The following is a 19,549-nucleotide window of genomic DNA, read 5'->3' as shown; positions in this document are numbered from 1 at the left end:
ACAGACTGGCGGGTCAGGCCCAGTGGCCTGCCAGCGTGGTACACACGTCACCCCAACTGGAGTAGGGGCAGAGCAGATCCTTCGCCCACTCCCGGATCAGGCCCTGCCGGTGTGGTGGTCACGTGACTCCAATTGGAGTGGGGGCGGAGCGGAACCGCCACCCGTGCCCGCAGGGTGAGCAGACCTGTGACCAACCTGCAGATTAGGCCCAGGGGTCCGCAGGCGTGGTAGGAGGGGCAGGGCAGATCCGCCGCCCACGCCTGCAAGGTAGGCAGACCTGCGACAGACCAGCGGATCAGGCCCAGGAGCCTGCCAGCGTGGTACACACACCACCCTAATTGGAGTAGGGGCAGAGCAGAGTCGCCGCCCGTACCAGGAACAGGCCCAGCGACCTGCAGGCGGGGTAGCCACGACACCCCAATTGGAGTAGGGGCAGAGCAGAGCCACCACCCGTGCCCGAAAGGTGGGCAGATCTGCGACCGACCAGCGAGACAGGCCCAGTGGCCTGCCGGTACGACAGACACGTCACCCCATTTGGAGTAGGGGCAGAGTAGAGCCGCCGCCCGCGCCTGCAGGGTAGGCAAACCTGCAACCGACCGGCGGATCAGGCCCGGTGGCCTGCCGGCGTGGTACACTCGTCACCCCAATTGGAGTAGGGGCAGAACAGAGCCGCCGCCAGCGCCCAGAACAGGCCCAGTGACCTGCCGGCGTGGTAGCCACGACACCCCAATTGGAATAAGGAGAGAGCAGAGCTGCCGCCTGCGCCTGCAGGAAAGATACGCAAGCAATATGAAAAGACAAGGAAAGAAAGGACCACAAGCAATGCAGGTCAACGCAACTTTAGAAGAGGTAAAGCTGCAGCAGATGGAATGTCAGATAAAGAATTCAGGATATACATGCTTCAGATGATCTGGAGTATCAAGGAAGACATTAGACAGCAAAATCAGACAATGAAAGATCACTTCGACAATGAATTACGCAAACAAATCCAGGAAGCAAAGGATCAACTATACAGGGAGATAGAGGTTATAAAAAACAAACAGAAATCCTAGAAATGCAGGAAGCAATAAACCAACTTAAAAACTCAATGGAGAATACTACCAGCAGAGTAGAACACTTAGAAGATAGAACATCAGACAATGAAGACAAAGTATTTCAACTGGAAAAGAACATAGACAGCTCAGCAAGACTGTTAAGAAACCATGAGCAGAACATCCAAGAAATATGGGATAACATTAAGAGACCAAACTTAAGAGTCATTGGGATACAGGAAGGTACAGAGCTCCAAACCAAAGGAATGAGAAGTCTATTCAATGAAATAATACGAGAAAACTTCCCAGACTTGAAGAATGAGACAGAATCCCAAATCCTAGAAGCCTACAGGACGCCGAACGTGCAAAATCATAAGAGATCCACACCTAGACACATTATAATGAAGATGCCCAACATACAGAATAAGGAGAGAATTTTAAAAGCTACAAGAGAAAGGAAGCAGATTACATTTAGGGGTAAGCCAATCAGGATAACAGCTGACCTTGCAACACAGACTCTGAAAGCTAGAAGATCCTGGAATAACATATTTCAAACACTGAAAGAAAATGGGTTCCAACCAAGAATTGTGTATCCAGCGAAATTAAGCTTCAGGATGGAAGATGAAATTAAAACCTTCCACGATAAACAAAAGTTTAAAGAATTCGCAGCTAGAAAACCATCTCTTCAAAACATCCTCGCCAAAACATTACAGGAAGAGGAAATGGAAAATAACAATGAAAACCAACAGTGGGAGGTAGGACAGTAAAGGGGGGGAAAATAATCAAAGAGGAAAACAAACCATGTTTAGTAACAGAAATAAACAAATATGGCTGGAAGAACAACCCATATCTCAATAATAACCCTAAATGTTAATGGCTTAAACTCACCAATTAAGAGACACAGGCTAGTAGAATGGATCACAAAACAAGACCCAACAATATGCTGCCTACAGGAGACGCATTTGATAGGAAAAGACATACATAGGCTGAAGGTGAAAGGTTGGGAAAAATCATATCACTCATATGGACTTCGGAAACAAGCAGGAGTGTCCATACTCATATCAAATAAAATAGATTTCAAGCCAAAGTTAATCAAAAGGGATAAAGAGGGACACTACATCATGCTTAAGGGAACCATACACCAACAAGACATAACAATCATAAATATTTATGCCCCAAACAATGGTGCAGCTATGTTCGTCAAACAAACTCTTCTCAAGTTCAAGAGTCTAATAGACCACCATACAATAATCATGGGAGACTTCAACACACCTCTCTCGCCACTGGACAGATCTTCCAAACAAAAGTTGAATAAGGAAACTATAGAACTCAATAACACAGTTAATAACCTAGACTTAATTGACATATATAGAGTATACCACCCAACATCAAGCAGTTACACTTTTTTCTCAGCAGCACATGGATCCTTCTCAAAAATAGATCATATATTATGTCACAGGGCAACTCTTAGACAATATAAAGGAGTAGAGATAATACCATGCATCTTATCTGATCATAATGGAATGAAACTGAAAATCAACGATAAAAGAAGGAAGGAAAAAGCATACATCACTTGGAGAATGAACAATAGGTTACTGAATGATCAATGGGTTATAGAAGACATCAAGGAGGAAATTAAAAAATTCTTAGAGATAAATGAAAACACAGACACAACATATTGGAATCTATGGGCCACATTGAAAGCAGTTCTAAGAGGAAAATTCATTGCTTGGAGTTCATTCCTTAAAAAAAGAAAAAACCAACAAATAAATGATCTCATACTTCATCTCAAAATCCTTGAAAAAGAAGAGCAAAACAACAGCAAAAGAAGTAGAAGGCAAGAAATAATTAAAATCAAAGCTGAAATTAATGAAATCGAAACAAAAGAAACAATTGAAAAAATTGACAAAACTAAAAGATGGTTCTTTGAAAAAATAAACAAAATCGACAGACCCTTAGCCATGCTAGTGAAGAGAAGAAGAGAGAGAACTCAAATTACTAGCATATGGGATGAAAAAGGCAATATCACAACAGACACATCAGAAATACAGAAGATAATCAAAAACTATTTTGAATCCTTATACTCCAATAAATTAGAAGATAGTGAAGGCATAGATAAATTTCTTAAGTCATATAATCTGCCCAGATTGAGTCAGGAGGATATAGACAACCTAAACAGACCAATATCAATTGAGGAAATAGAAGAAACCATAAAAAGACTACCAACTAAGAAAAGCCCAGGACCGGATGGGTATACAGCAGAGTTTTACAAAACCTTTAAAGAAGAACTAATACCAATACTTTTCAAGCTACTTCAGGAAATAGAAAAAGAGGGAAAACTTCCAAATTCATTCTACGAGGCCAACATCACCCTGATACCTAAACCAGACAAAGACACTTCAAAGAAAGAAAACTACTGACCAATATCTCTAATGAACCTAGATGCAAAAATCCTCAATAAAATTCTGGCGAATCGGATACAAAAACATATCAAAAAAATTGTGCACCATGATCAAGTAGGATTCATCCCTGGGATGCAAGGCTGGTTCAATATACGGAAATCAATAAATGTTATTCACCACATCAATAGACTTAAAAATAAGAACCATATGATCATCTCGATAGATGCGGAAAAAGCATTCGACAAAGTACAGCATCCCTTTATGTTCAAAACTCTAGAAAAACTAGGGATAACAGGAACATACCTCAATATTGTAAAAGCAATCTATGCTAAGCCTCAGGCTAGCATCATTCTGAATGGAGAAAAATTGAAGGCATTCCCTCTAAAATCTGGAACAAGACAGGGATGCCCTCTCTCTCCACTTCTGTTCAACATAGTTCTCGAAACACTGGCCAGAGCAATTAGACAGACGAAAGAAATTAAAGGCATCAAAATAGGAAAAGAAGAACTTAAATTATCACTATTTGCAGATGATATGATTCTATACCTAGCAGACCCAAAAGGCTCTACAAAGAAACTATTAGAGCTAATAAATGACTTCAGCAAAGTGGCAGGATATAAAATCAACACGCATAAATCAAAGGCATTCCTGTATATCAGCGACAAATCCTCTGAAATGGAAATGAGGACAACCACTCCATTCACAATATCTTCAAAAAAAATAAAATACTTGGGAATCAACCTAACAAAAGAGGTGAAAGACTTATACAGTGAAAACTACAGAACCCTAAAGAGAGAAATAGAAGAAGATCTTAGAAGATGGAAAAATATACCCTGTTCATGGATAGGCAGAACTAACATCATCAAAATGGCGATATTACCAAAAGTTCTCTATAGGTTTAATGCAATGCCAATCAAAATCCCAACGGCATTTCTTGTAGAAATAGAGAAAGCAATCATGAAATTCATATGGAAAAATAAAAGACTCAGAATAGCAAAAACAATGCTAAGCAGGAAGTGTGAATCAGGCGGTATAGCGATACCAGACTTCAAACTATACTACAGAGCAATAGTAACAAAAACAGCATGGTATTGGTACCAAAAAAGGCAGGTGGACCAATGGTACAGAATAGAGGACACAGAAACCAATCCACAAAACTACAACTATCTTATATTTGATAAAGGGGCTAAAAGCATGCAATGGAGGAAGGATAGCATCTTCAACAAATGGTGCTGGGAAAACTGGAAATCCATATGCAACAAAATGAAACTGAATCCCTTTCTCTCGCCATGCACAAAAGTGAATTCAAAATGGATCAAGGAGCTTGATATCAAATCAGAGACACTCCCTCTGATAGAAGAAAAAGTTGGCTACGATCTACATTCGGTGGGGTCGGGCTCCAAATTCCTCAATAGGACACCCATAGCACAAAAGTTAATAACTAGAATCAACAAATGGGACTTACTCAAACTAAAAAGTTTTTTCTCAGCAAAAGAAACAATAAGAGAGGTAAATAGGGAGCCTACACCCTGGGAACAAATCTTTACTCCTCACACTTCAGATAGAGCCCTAATATCCAGAGTATACAAAGAACTCAAAAAATTAGACAATAAGAGAACAAACAACCCAATCAATAAATGGGCCAAGGACCTGAACAGACACTTCTCAGAGGAGGACATACAGTCAATCAACAAGTACATGAAAAAATGCTCACCATCTCTAGCTGTCAGAGAAATGCAAATCAAAACCACCCTAAGATACCATCTCACTCCAGTAAGATTGGCAGCCATTATGAAGTCAAACAACAACAAGTGCTGGCGAGGATGTGGGGAAAAGGGTACACTTGTACATTGCTGGTGGGACTGCAGATTGGTGCAGCCAATTTGGAAAGCAGTATGGAGATTTCTTGGAAAGCTGGGAATGGAGCCACCATTTGACCCAGCTATTCCCCTTCTTGGTCTATTCCCTAAAGACCTAAAAAGAGCATGCTACAGGGACACTGCTACATCGATGTTCATAGCAGCACAATTCACAATAGCAAGGCTGTGGAACCAACCTAGATGCCCTTCAATAGACGAATGGATAAAAAAAATGTGGCATTTATACACAATGGAGTATTACTCTGCATTAAAAAATGACAAAATCATAGAATTTGCAGGGAAATGGATGGCATTAGAGCAGATTATGCTAAGTGAAGCTAGCCAATCCCTAAAAAACAAATGCCAAATGTCTTCTTTGATATAAGGAGAGTAACTAAGATCAGAGTAGGGACGAAGAGCAGGAGAAGAAGATTAACATTTAACAGGGATGAGAGGTGGGAGGGAAAGGGAGAAAGAAGGGAAATTGCATGGAAATGGAAGGAGACCCTCAGGGTTATACAGTGGAGGGGGTAGAGAGAGAGGAGGGGAGGGGAGGGGAGAGGTGGGGAGGGGGGGATGGTGGAGGATGGGAAAGGCAGCGGAGCACAACAGACACTAGTATGGCAATATGTAAATCAATGGATGTGTAACTGATGTGATTCTGCAATCTGTGTATGGGGTGAAGGTGGGAGTTCATAACCCACTTGAATCAAAGTGTGGAATATGATATGTCAAGAAATTTGTAATGTTTTGAACAACCAACAATAAAAAATTAAAAAAAAAATTGATTTTTTTTTTTTTTTATAAATTTACTAATCCATTGCCTGGATCCCTAACAAACTGCTTATTCAATCAACAATAAAACCAGTCTCAGTCTACTTAAATGTTTCCCTATTGTGTCATTTAAAGCTCGGAAATGTTAAACATTTATTTATGGTATCATTAACAGAGGCTTTTCCCTCATTAGGTGTTTCATTCAGTGAATGTCAGGACAGTCACATTAATAGTTATATTATATGCTTTGGGTAGCTTGCCATATTTGTAGTTAGAAACAGCAAGCTGGTGTCTGGTTTTAAAAGTATTGGCCACACTGGAATTTGAGCTCGTTGATGGAACAATACATAAATCTCTGAGTGTGAATCAGAGAACAGAGTCCTCTATGCTGATAGAAAATCTACTAAGGTATAACTTTCTATTATGCTAAGCTCTAATGTCTATGTTTGGATTTAATTTGGGAATATCATGGATCGAAAGAGATGAATCCTGCAGATATCAACATGGGCACGAGGGGGTTACAGTGAAGTGGCAAAAGTAATAAAGATCGACTAAAAAAAAAAGTGTTGCACTGACATAGGTCGTCTTTATTTGCCTTATAGAATGCTATTTTGAGAGGTAGATTTTAAAGAAAATTAGAGTAAAACATTAACTCTAAGAGAAACTCTGATGTAAACAGCTTTCCTTTCATAAGACATATGCAAGTTGGTAAGTACATATTTATTTATAATTTCAAACAAGTTCAGAATTTTAAAAGAAAACGTGATCTAAATATTTGAGTTTCACTCAGTAAGAGATACAAGTAGCATTGTTTTGCTTGATCATTCCTGTTATTCTCTAGATGCTCAGGACTCTGACTCCTGTTAGCAGCCAATGGCTGGCCTGAGTGTTTCTATTCTAATACTAATTAAGATGCTCAATTAGTGGTTCAGAACATTGAGTTCAGAACAGTATATTCTCAGAAATTTATTTTCTCTTCTTTAATTAAGTTGACTATTTTCATTCTTCCCATTTTTTTCTTTATTCAAGGAAGAAAAACATATTTTATGTCTATATACATGTAAGAATATGGGAAATGAATTGCACAATAAAATATTCACCTTTCTATTTCATTATAAGTGGGAAAGGTACATGTAGTTGTATGTCCATCCTGAAAAAAAAAAAAAATGTGTGTGTGTGTGTATGCGCCTGTTGGCCACATATACCAATGCAAGATACAGGATTATTTTTAAGATAATAGAAATATTTAAAGGTCACACCTAACTAATATGACCCAGATGGAGGAAGCCATTTCAAGTGAGATTCAAATTAGCTGTTTCACTGACAGTTACAGCATACAGACCAGATATAAAATAAAGAAGTTGGCTCATCAGACTAGCTGCGCAAAGGAAGTCAGACCTGCCTAATACAAACCAAGCAACTGGGTAGAATTCTTAATCTACAATAGAAAATAGTCTGGTTTACAGCATATTTTATTTTTCATAAGGCTCTGTATTGGATATCTATAAATTGATAGCTATGAAAGAAATCTCTAAGTTGGCTATGCATTCATGTGAGCAATTTCTTTAAAATGCAGATTCCTGGGTTCCACTCTCAATGATTCCTACACAATACATCAGAGACAGGCTCCTCTGACAATATGCAATTTTCATCAATACTCACGGTAATGCCAATGCCTTTTCCCTTATAGCTCTGAGAACCACCAGCCACTGTTACAGATCATTAGTGCCACTGGTCTTGCCAAAATCTCAGGAAGCTCAACTCCTCCCCTCTTCACTGTGTCCCTTTATCTCCCAGATAGCTTCTGTTCAAACTCTGATTCTAAAATCTCCATTACCGAGGCTATTTACCTGCATTTGGTAGTAATTATATAAGTGCATTGAAAATCTCAAAAACCTGACCTACAAAAAATAATCAGAATACAACTTGTTTTTAACTTGGCAAACTATTCAGTTTTTGTAGTATATTCAAAGTTTGATTGCATTGTTGTTTCTTTAAAATTTATACTCACTGAAATTACCCAAACTATGCAATGCGCATGTGTACATATATGCAAATGAATTCCACTTTTATGTATATCTATAATGCACTAATTAAAAAACAATTACTAGAAGGAGGCTAAATAGAGTAGAAAAGGGGGTGGGGGAGGGAGGAGAGAAGAGAAACAGGAAATACTGGGGATTGAAATGGAGCAAATAATGTGCATGTCTGAATATATCAAAATGAACCTCACCTATTATATATACTGTGATTCACTAATCAAAAACAAAAACAATAACAAAACTTTGAATCCACAATTTTCCAGGACTACAGCAAAGCTTGTGAAAAGCTAGTAATCAGGAGACCTAAAAGACATTGTAATAAGTCATTTGTCCCAGTTACAGACAAGAATGAAGCCAGAAGTCTCCAAGTGAATGCCAACCCATAGTAAGAGATAAGGGAAAATTTTGAATTCCAAGAAAAAGAAAAACTAAAGAAATCATCACAATCAACACATTACATCATAATAAATTACATATCATCTAAGAGATGCAGAGGCTCTTCTTTTTGAGGGTCACACTGGTCAATGGGTGGCTAATACGAGAAGGCAGAAAAGAGCTCTGATCCTCTGATTGATTAGACACAGGGAACAAGTTTCTTTCAGGAAAAGACATACAGTCTGAGAAATCTCATTAAAGTTATGCCTGATTCCTTTTTATACTATAATAAATAGTCTCTAGAGACATGGTATTTTATTTGGCTCTAATGACTCTTGGTTCTGTCTGACAATATTGATGTCAATTCACAGTTCTAGTCAGAATGACAATAGGAAATTTTTAAAAAAATAGTAGAACATAAGAGTCTTCCCAGAATGATGCATGAAAACCACTTCTCTCCATTGAGGGGGTGGAAAAAAGAGACTATTTTAAGGGAACACAGGCAAGATCATGTTCTTGTATGGTTATGTTGCAAAATGTGAACAAACTTTTCTTCAATGTCATCTTTGAGATTCTGGTCTGTGTTTCTATTAATAATATGTAAATGTTATGGAAATAGAACATGCTGGGTACCTCATCGTCTCAGAAAGTGGTTGCAAGATGACAAAGGTAAAGAGAAGATCTGCTTTACTCTAGAAGGGCTTTAAAATCTCACTCAGCAGCAGCTGTGAATAATGAACCTGGGCATCTCTGTCATGCACTAAGAAAGGGATGGATGAATTCCAGGGATTGACAGCCACAGAGAAGAACAGAAATTTTAAGCTACACTTTGAAAACCAAACATGAACAGTCATGCATCTGAAACAGATGGACATGCTGATAAATTGAGTTGTCAGGGAGAATGCAAAGCAAGGTGTGAACTTTGGTGGTGTCAGAAGCAACCCTTCTCTGTGCTCTGGGGATGTTACTCTTTGTGCTGACAGAGGTTGAAGAGTGCTGATGGGTAAAAGGCAGCTGATCATAGAGGACAGGTGTGAAGCACTCATTCATTATTCTCCAGATCATTTGAAATTGCTATATCACTTTCCCTCAGAAGATGATGCGCAGAAGCTCCCTCTGGAGGTAATCCTGCATAGTCTTTCCCTGTGGGGGACTCCAGGCTTGAAGTTAGGCTTCCTGGGTTCAAATCCTGGCTTTCAAGATTGTGATACTTTCCTTATCTTTTTTACAGTTGTATATCTTGAATTCTGCATTTTAACTTCTTATCTATGAAACAGGAATAATAATTTTACCCAAACTTCAAAGTTGTGTGCATCAAATGAGGCAAGCTTTGTAAAGTGTATAGCATAGTGAAATGAGCACAATGAAATCCCTAAATAAACATTAGCGATTTTGCTTAATTTCTAGAGTAAGGATTCAATTATAGAGATCTTTCAGATCTCAGAGAATTTATAATCAGAGGAGAGAAATCATATCAATAAAGTGTAATTGTTAGAAATTAGAAAATAGTAGACTAAGAATTTGATTTTAAAAATTATTTGAGGGGAAAACAAGTTAGAAATCATTATTAGATTAGAGGGACCCTAAAACTCTCTCCAGTTAGAAAATATATTATACAATTAGCAATAAAAAAAAGTTATTCTATGGGTGTAAGGGAAAATGATTTCATAGTAGCTTATTAGATCCTTCTAAAAACGATGGAAAATAATCACTTCTAGCACAATGCATTAAACAGTTATAAACCATACTACTATAAACCATACTACTCAGATTTCTTTGGGTTAGAACAAAGAACAATTTGAGATACTTTTCTAAAACGGATCATCCTGAATTTTAATAAAATACTATATTTTAGTTAATAGGTAAAAGTTGTGTTATGGGCTCAGATATGAAATGGGTCATCAGGATAACCAACCCATCAGGATAAATGGGTTATCCTCCATAGAAATATTGCAAGTACTCAGTTGATGTTTTGCTCTACATTTAGTAGGTGGTCCTTGTCTTAACTTTTTAGATACTAGGTTACCACCAGTATTTCCAATAACTAATATATCCAACAGGGACATTTAGTAACAGTGCAAGATACTCAGACAAATCGTGTATTGATATATTGAGGTTTTGTGGTGCCAAAACGTCATTTCAGGAAAATATAAAAGGGGGGAGAAGCCATTTATTTATATAAACATATGCAGACACACAGAGAGAGACACACATGTTGTTGATGGTGTTCTGCATCAGTAGGGAAGACCAACTTAATACTTTACAGAAAATTTGAAATCAGAAAGCCATTTTTTTGCAGTTCTCAGAAATGCTTATACAGAGGTAACCAGATTATTACCTTATTGCTGGTTGACTTATTAATATAATGGAAATATCAAGAATAGGATCGTGTGTTTTGAAAAGTCATCTGGAGGCAAAATCAGAAGTAGTAAAAGGATATTCTGGACCACATATGTGTAAATGGCAAGGTGAAGAAGTCTGAATATGACAGTCAATCCTGTGTTTATGGCTGTACAATGCACACTGTCACCACATCTAACAGGACACTATTGGCATGATGGATGTTGCTAATGCTTATTACAGTAATTTGAAGGGAGATAATGGTGCAGAATCTGGTTCTGATACAATGAGTGTGTTATGACAGTTTTCCAACATGAGGAAATAATGGGTCATGGTAAAGGGTAACAATGCCTTATGGATTAACAATAACCCTTGACAGCAGTTCAGAGGTTTGTCAATGGGATGGGGATTGCAGCTCAATTTGATAGTCTTCCTCATTTACCCTGCCCACCTTTTTCTATTTAATGCCTCTGCTATCTCTCCTGATTCATGGAATGCTAGCCTAATTTACTCTGACATGGAAACTATATCTTCTGCTATGTCACCTTGGTCATAGATTTAATTGAAAATATAAATCTTTTTAGTGGATTGAAGTCTTTAGAGAACTTTATAAATGCTTTCATTTTCTCATTATGCTAATTAATACTTATGTGTTTGAAGATCAGTAGGTATTAGAATTTTTATTTATTTAAAGAGTGATTGATTTGGGGGATCATTATGATTGATTTTTGATAGACAGTTCTTGAGAGGGAAAAAATAAGTAAACTTTAATTTTAGCTGCAGGAAGGGTGTGTGTGTGTGTGCATGCATACATGTTATTACCTTAGTAAAATTGCAGGAGTTAAGTTCAAAATTTCACACAACATTTATTGAGCACCAGCTATGGCCCAAGCATTGGTGTTTCAGCATTGATTCAATGAATCTGTCTTCAAAAAGCATGTATGTTGTGATCAGATTTTTGCTTAAATAAAATATGAATTGTTTCATATGACTTCATGAATAGCAATTTTTCTTTAGAAAAATATTTTAAATGTAATTTAAAAGAATTTTTTCTCTTCAAGCATAATTCTTTTTTATAAAAGATCTTTTTAAAGATATAATTCTTGCTTCATGGGTTTAAAAACCAAACTGAGTTTTGGTGAAATGTAGAGTTTCCAAATGTCAACTCAATTTTTCAAAACCTTTCCAGTTCTTTGAGCTCTAAAAAGCATTTAAATATGCTTAGACTATTATTTATTTAGTCTTCTTCCCTGATACTTTCTCGTTGTATTCTAGTTTCCTTTACATTGGGCAAATGATATTTATGACTATGACATAATGATAATGATGAATTAAGATTCAGTCCTAATTGTTCATTTTTATTTAAGATCAGTGTGGCCTATTATTGATGGTATTACATTTATGTTGGATAATATATATCAATCCTATATCAATTATGGATCTAAAATGAATACACTTACCAAAAACCACGAATTTGAAAATGTAAGTATTTGCTGACAAAGGAAAGTACCATGATTCCCAGGGTAATTCTAGTTAGATTCTATCATTACCTGGTAGACAATCTTGAGCATATTATCTTTGCCTTTTTATGTCCCAGTTTTCTCCACTCTAAGATGAGGATAATAATAAGACCTATTTCAAAGTTACTATGAGTATTAACTAAGTTAACTGATGTAGCACAATTAAAATAGTTACATAGTAAAAAAATCAAGAAATGCTGTTAACATAACCATCATCATTATTATCTTAATTAATCTTCACACAGACTTTGCAATGTGGTTATTATTATTCTCACATTATAGATGGAGAAACTGAGGCTCAGAGAGCTTAGGCCTACCTTATTGAACTCAAGGAAGCATTTAAGGACTAAACAACATAGTGGATGTAAAAATACTTTGGAAAACATGAATAAGGGTAAAAATAAAAGGAGATAAGGAATTCTTGGAGCAAAGAGATCAAAATATAATCATATTAACAGGTATCTGCTAGATGTACAAATAAGAAGTAAAAACAGTAGTAGTTTTGTCATGGGCTGGAATTTATGAGGAATACAATACTCACCAACTAATGAATCAAACTCTGCCCAGGACACTCCAAGGCAAAGCTTCTGTTTCCAAAAGTAAAAACTCTTTAATGTGACACTGGTTTATTTAAATCATATACAATTAGAAATAAATTCCATTTTATAGTCAACTCCATGCTCTGTTGTTCTTTAATAAAAATACTGGATTATCCAAGCATGATTAATTCAAGATTTATTTTTATGAATATCATCTTTAATATTAATGAGATTTGCCCATGTCTACATGAGACATGCTATCTCAGATTTCTTTTTCTTGTTCCTTCTCTGAAGAAAAGACTAGCTAAAAGATTTATTATTTTATGCAGATAACTTGCATACTAATATATAGTATGCATTTTTATTTTTGCTTATTTTATTTAATAGAACAACCTCAGATTAGCTGTTTTAAGAGGTACATTTTCTATGTGTACCTCCAACTGATTATGTTTTTTAAAAATGCATTGGCCTCTGTGCTGAAAAAATTACCCAGTTAACACCATGATAATAGTAGTGATTTTCAGGAAAGGATTTGTGGATCCCTTTCTCTGTAATTTACTTGCTGTTTCTGACAACCCTTCACAATGGCTGTAATCAGTCTTGTGATTTTTCCCATGAACTTTGCCCAGAACTGCCTGTCACTGCTTCACTTACATATTTTTAAGTACAGCAATACCCTTCTCAGTTTGTTGTTGATTGCAATTAGTCATAGTTGTTGCTGTTGTTTAATTGTCGAGAACTTTCCACTTACCAACACTATAAACATGAGCCAAAACATGTTCTCCTCTAGGCAGGAAATACAAAATTACAAATATTTATAACTTCAATAAAGGTTGGAGGTCATCTATCCAACATATTTAACAGATGAACAAAAAAAAAATTAAGTTTGCAAGAGGTTTAAATGTCAAGGCCAAGGTCAAATAGAGATTACATTAGAAACTAGACCTTCTCATTTTTTTTCTATTGCCCTGTAATTCATATAAAAAGTGGCTCAGTATTAACCATGAAAGAAATCTAAATGTACAAATACAGATGTGGACAATTAATGTGGGTGATTAATGTGGATGATTAACCTGGTAATCAGGCAGGCAGATGCTTGGATTTTCTGTTTGCTACTGTACTCCTACCACCTAAGAAGACGCCTGCCCTATATAAGATGATCAATAAATATTTTGAATAAATGAATGGAAGGGTGGATAACATCCCATCACATACACATAGGTATTTTCTATTTTCCCTTGCTTACCTGGATTTTAAAATAGTATTCATTGTATTTTATTTGCTTTCTTAGTTTCCAGATATTTTTCTGCTTTGTATGTTATTTATAAACTCACAGCTAGGTTAAAGATGTAATTTTAAATTACCCAGTTTTTTATCATAAGAAACTAAACAACATCTGATTAATAGTTTTATAATTAAATTGACTATGTTCATTTGTTAATATGCATCGAATAGTTTAATTTCAACTTATTAACAGCTAACATTGAAAAAAATTAGTGTCATTATGAGTCATGGACTAAAATTTTCTCCTTATATATAACTTGCTGATATTAAGGTATGGATGAAGAAATAAAATTTAGAAATATTTGCCAAAATAATAGAACTACCTTCTAAGTCTCCTCCCTAGCAAAGGCTACATTATATGTGAAAGAATTTCTTAGGAATATGTCATGATCTTATTGTCCTACATCAGCAAATGAAGCACCTTATACTGTATATACCCTGCTCCTGACATCCAGGGACACTTTTTTTTTTGGTCTTGAATTGAATATTGTTAAGACTCAGGAGAAGGCTTGACTTAAAATAAAAATTCTTGGTAGTTTAGAGAGTGTCATGTTAGAGAAGTTTATGATAAAGCACAACTATGAATTTTAGAATAAAAAAAGTGAAAAAGATCATCACAATGAATCTTGCATTTGAGTAAACATCTGAAATGATTTGCATACTCCATTCATCTACTACCAAAAAATAACAAATGAGAAAGAAAACAGGAAAAAAAAAAACATGAAAGAACTTGTAGTCTTGTCATCTCTTGGCTTCAGTGTTTCATTAACAAGCTGGTGATATATGAGCATGTATACACTATGCTCTTTTTCAGTGTGTACTGGGAAAAACACACACAACGGTTGGTGCACAGCAAATCATTCACAGACCTCTCCAGAAGCAGTCTTCTCTTATGCTGAGCCTGCTGTTGGTACCCTGGCCACGTTGTGTCTGAAGCCCAGAATGCACAAGGGTCTGGCTGCAGCCACCCAGGTTGTAAATGATCCGAGTGGGTGATCTATGCTTAGCCACTGGACAATGTTCCTCCTTTCCCTAGGCTCTCCAGGTAGCTTTATAAGTAAAATTTTTTTCTCTAGTTCTTCAATTCAGATAAGTTAGCCCAGAGGCATTGAAAGGCTTCTGTGGCAATTTTGGCTTTTCCTCTATATTTGTTGGTTATTAACAATTCTTATTTCTCAAATAATAACATTAATTTAAATTGTCTCTCTTTCCCAGGAGCACAGTCAAGATGCACAAGTAATATAGCCAGTCATCAAAACACTGAGAAACAGTGTTTGATGGGAAACAGACCTGGATATTTTGGCCATAATTAAATGGAGAACTTGGTAATAATTCTCTAAGCCTTACAAGGCACACATCCTTGATCAGAGCTCTTCAAGCTCTCACTTGCAGTCAGGTGCATCTACATTTCAGTTCTCCTTTGCATTTCATCCTAGAGACTGTTTTCCCCATGTTCTTTATTTTTATTTTATTTTTTTCCCCTGGATTCTGTCCAATTATAGATCTTGGAGGCTTCTTGCTCCTTTTTCTCCTTCATACTTTCAGGGATATATACCAGGGCAGAGAAAATCGAAGCTTCACAATTTCTAGGAGATATCTCTTATCCAGGGTGAAGAAGCAACTGGCACTGCTCCCCACTGATTGACAGACACAGCAAAATGTTGCAGTAAGCTGCCATGTGGGAGAGACACTGCAGTTCAGTATCCCCAAGTGTGAGAGGCCTTTAAGGTTATGGGAGAGGAACTGATCCAGGGCAAGATGCCACATCTGGCATTGTACCAAAACACTAAGTAGAAATTCAAGACAAGATTTATCAGTGAAGCATTTCGAGCTCATGAGGTCCTCTGTGGAAATAAATCTTAATCGTGTTAGGAATTTTATTTTTTCCAACTTGGAGAATTTTCAAATTGATTTTCTTTGCTGTGTTAAGCCTTTGCTAACACTACTTGATTTTTAAATAAAATGTATTGAATTTTTTTTCTAATTGCAAAGGAAAATCATATTCACTGTAAAAAAAAAAAAAACAAACTTAGAAAATACAGGAAAAAGCCGAAGAGATAATGATTCTAACCTTTACATAAGCATTATTAACATTTGCTAAAAGGTTCTCCTTAGAACCATCTATTTGTTAAAAAGGGGAAGCATGTTGCTTATATTTTATAGTCTGCTTGTCTACATATGATACATACCAAAAATATTCTAAAGTCAATAAACATCAATGTGATTTTATAGCTGCCTAGCATCCTATCATATGACTGACTACACCATAGTTAACACGATGAACACCTTATTGCTCACTTGAGTTTTTCTCCAATTTGCCACTATTGTCAATTCTTCCTTCACAATCTCTTAGTACTCTGCTCATACTAAGATACCAGATCTCTGGACAATGGTCAGAATTCATTCTATTCACTGTCTTCTTTTGTTGTGAATTAGCTTTGGGGATTTTATATTTTAAAATTATTTTACCATTAGCATTTAGCCCAAAAACAATGAAATAAATGATATGCACATACTCAAATTATATGTATAAACCTATAGATTAGGCTTGATATAAATGTAGAGCCAAAAAGTTGTGACATAGCATCTTTGCTATAAGAGATTGATAGTGATCTTTGCTACAAATCGAAAGTGCCTTATTATGGAACATTAGATCTGCTTGGAAGATCCCTTCATTATGATCCCCATTCTTTCAAAGAGTGGTGGAGTGACTAGACATGCCATAGGCACGGGATCTAGATAGCTGTCTCTTTTCAGGGTGTTCTTTGTCACCAAGGGGTAGTTCCTGAGACCCTACCTGCAACAATCACGGTTTAACTATGACAAATAAATTCTGGTGTATAATAGATGAGATTTTTAAAGTCAGTTGTGCTACTTACTAGCTATACGTAGCTTTGGGTAAGTTACTGAACCTCTGTGTTTTCTCCATCTGTAAAATAAGGCAAGGAGTGGATCTATCTCAAATTTTAATGAGGAGAAATTAACTGGGTTTTATTAAACAAAAATATATGAAAAAGAGTACAATGCTTCAATAAATCAGATGGTAAATATAACTCTTTTAACTTTTATTTTCCCTTTACTTACATCCTTTTGACACTTTGTACTCCTTCCACTTCAAAAAAAAAATCAATGACTTGGTCTCCTTAAGATTATACTATTGTGGTCCTCTTCCTTTGGCAGAGGCAAACATATGCATTAAATGGAGGAGAAATGAGGTTGCCACTGCTTGCTTATTTTTCCACCTTTAACAAGTATTAATGCAAAAGTAGTTGCTGCATGTCAGAGAAATCTGAATACTACATATTCATAGTAGTAAAGCACAGGCATCTATCTTTGAAACACATGCCTTAGGATCCTCTTCTTAGCTTTGATACTTTCTAGAGCCTGTCATAAATTAGAACTGATTTTATAAAATAAAAAAAAAGATAGACACTTGTAAAATGTTGTAGATTATCCTGCCTGCTGAACTAAATGTCTGCGCTTGGAGCTCAAGGGAAATTGACTAGCTCCTTTGGCACCCTTCTCTGTGATGGAAACTTGAGGGTATGTTCTCCAGAGGGCCAGTGTGGGAGCTGCCCTTAGAAACCAAAGGTTCACTTCAGCTCAGTCATCTGAAAGCTAAATTGTGGTTACAGTTTCCCTGTCTACTTTTACAGAAGTAGACCTTTGGGTGCTCTGAGGTACAAACATTTAACAGAGAGTCTTCTGACCCCCAGAAACTGGACAAGAGCCTTGTTATCAGGTTCCAGAGTAGAGCTGTCAGTCTTAACCTCTGCAGTAAGATGCAGGCTGTGCACAGCAACTGGAGTGAATGTGAGCCCATTCATGTAATTGACAGGCTCAAATTTCAGTGATGGGGGGGAGAGAGGAAGCAGGAAAAAAAAAAAAAAAAGAAGAGCTAGCTAAGTGGCGCCTGGGTTGTTTTTCTCTTGTTCTAGCATTTCTCTGAACCTTAATTATTGTCACATATTCAAAGGCTTGATAAGGGAAATAGAATCTCTCTGATGAAGTGCCTGAGTGATTTGCACATGCTAGAGATTCCAGAGAGAATGGGATGAGTTGTTTATAGATGCAAAAAACACACTGGGACTAAGCATGGGTCTTTTGTCCTCTGGAAAGCTCTAAATTCCATGAAAGAGAACTGCAGGCCTTCTATGTAGGTACAAATGCAGATATCTGGTTCAGCCATTGCTTATATCCTCCAACCAACATAATGTCTAATAGAGGCAGCTAATGTGGGTGAGGTGCCTCCTTAGGGCTCAGAGCTATTGTATTTACTTACGGATGAATAAAAACAAGCAAAAAGGTCAAATTAACTGGAAGATTTCAGTTCAACCTTTATAAATGTGGCTGATGTGTAGCTTAGACCAGAAGGAGGTGCTACACTGAACAAGGCGTGACAGAACCAGTTTTACATAAATTCTGCTCTATTTAATTTGGGGGAGTTTCTTGAAATAAAGTTCCTTTTAGAGTTTCTCTAAGGCTCAAGAAAGCTTTAGAAAGAAGTGACTAGGCAACACAAACTTGTGTAGATTATTTATCACTTGCATTTTCTAATCCAAACATCAGAGTGCATGGTCATCAAATTTATAGAAAGGGCATAAGCCAGATATCTGGATATTAGTTGTAGGATGAAAAATTGATACCCTATAGAGATGTATGATTTACTACTTTTATAATTTGTTCTTTGAAATATTTATCTGCATTTATTTATATAGAAGTCTGGAGGCTATACTGGCTGTGGCTTCTCTCCGCCTCTCCCATTCTATTATTCCAAGCTATTTGCTTGGATGGTGGGGAGACCTCAGGAAACCCTCTGAATGAACACTGTCTGGAAACATGGTAAGATTTAAGTAAGCAGAGTTGGCTTAAGGAAGGCTTTCAAGATGGGAGAAGTAAAGCCCTCCGTGCTAATAGCTAAAACTAAGAACCACCCAGATGAAATTGATATTAAGTGAGATATTCATTTTAAAGTAGAAATAATTTATTATTATCCATCTTTTGATTATCTAAGCAGTAGTTTCTCCACATTCAGTCTGTTACAAAGATTCATAGAGTTATGCAAGGAAGTTTAATGAATAGAAAATAATGGTAGTTGAGTTGAAGACAACAATGATAGTCTAACATTGATCATTGATATTGATCAATCATGATTGGTGAGAGACGAAGATTTCATGTCTCCTACTTAACACTGGCAAGTCTCCAAATCTCCAATTCTTTTGATATCTTTCAGTCCAGTCACAATGTGAAAGTTGTAGGATTTTTATATTTTGTTAGGTTACTGTGATATTTCCCATAGTTCCCTTAACTGAATTGTTTATACAATACATGCAGGCATGCAAATGAAAACACACACACACACACACACACACAGTCATGTCTT

The 19,549-nt window shown here is 36.6% G+C and overlaps 1 protein-coding gene across 6 annotated transcripts in view; it reads left to right on the top strand.

Moving 5' to 3' along the window:
- Nucleotides 1-19,549, top strand: part of Nrxn1 (neurexin 1) — a 1,089,464-nt gene that overhangs the window by 308,728 nt on the left and 761,187 nt on the right. The window lies entirely within an intron of this gene.

Source organism: Marmota flaviventris, chromosome 14, assembly GCF_047511675.1.
Source record: "Marmota flaviventris isolate mMarFla1 chromosome 14, mMarFla1.hap1, whole genome shotgun sequence".
Taxonomy (NCBI): domain Eukaryota; kingdom Metazoa; phylum Chordata; class Mammalia; order Rodentia; family Sciuridae; genus Marmota; species Marmota flaviventris.
This window is presented reverse-complemented; position numbering and strand designations above follow the sequence as displayed.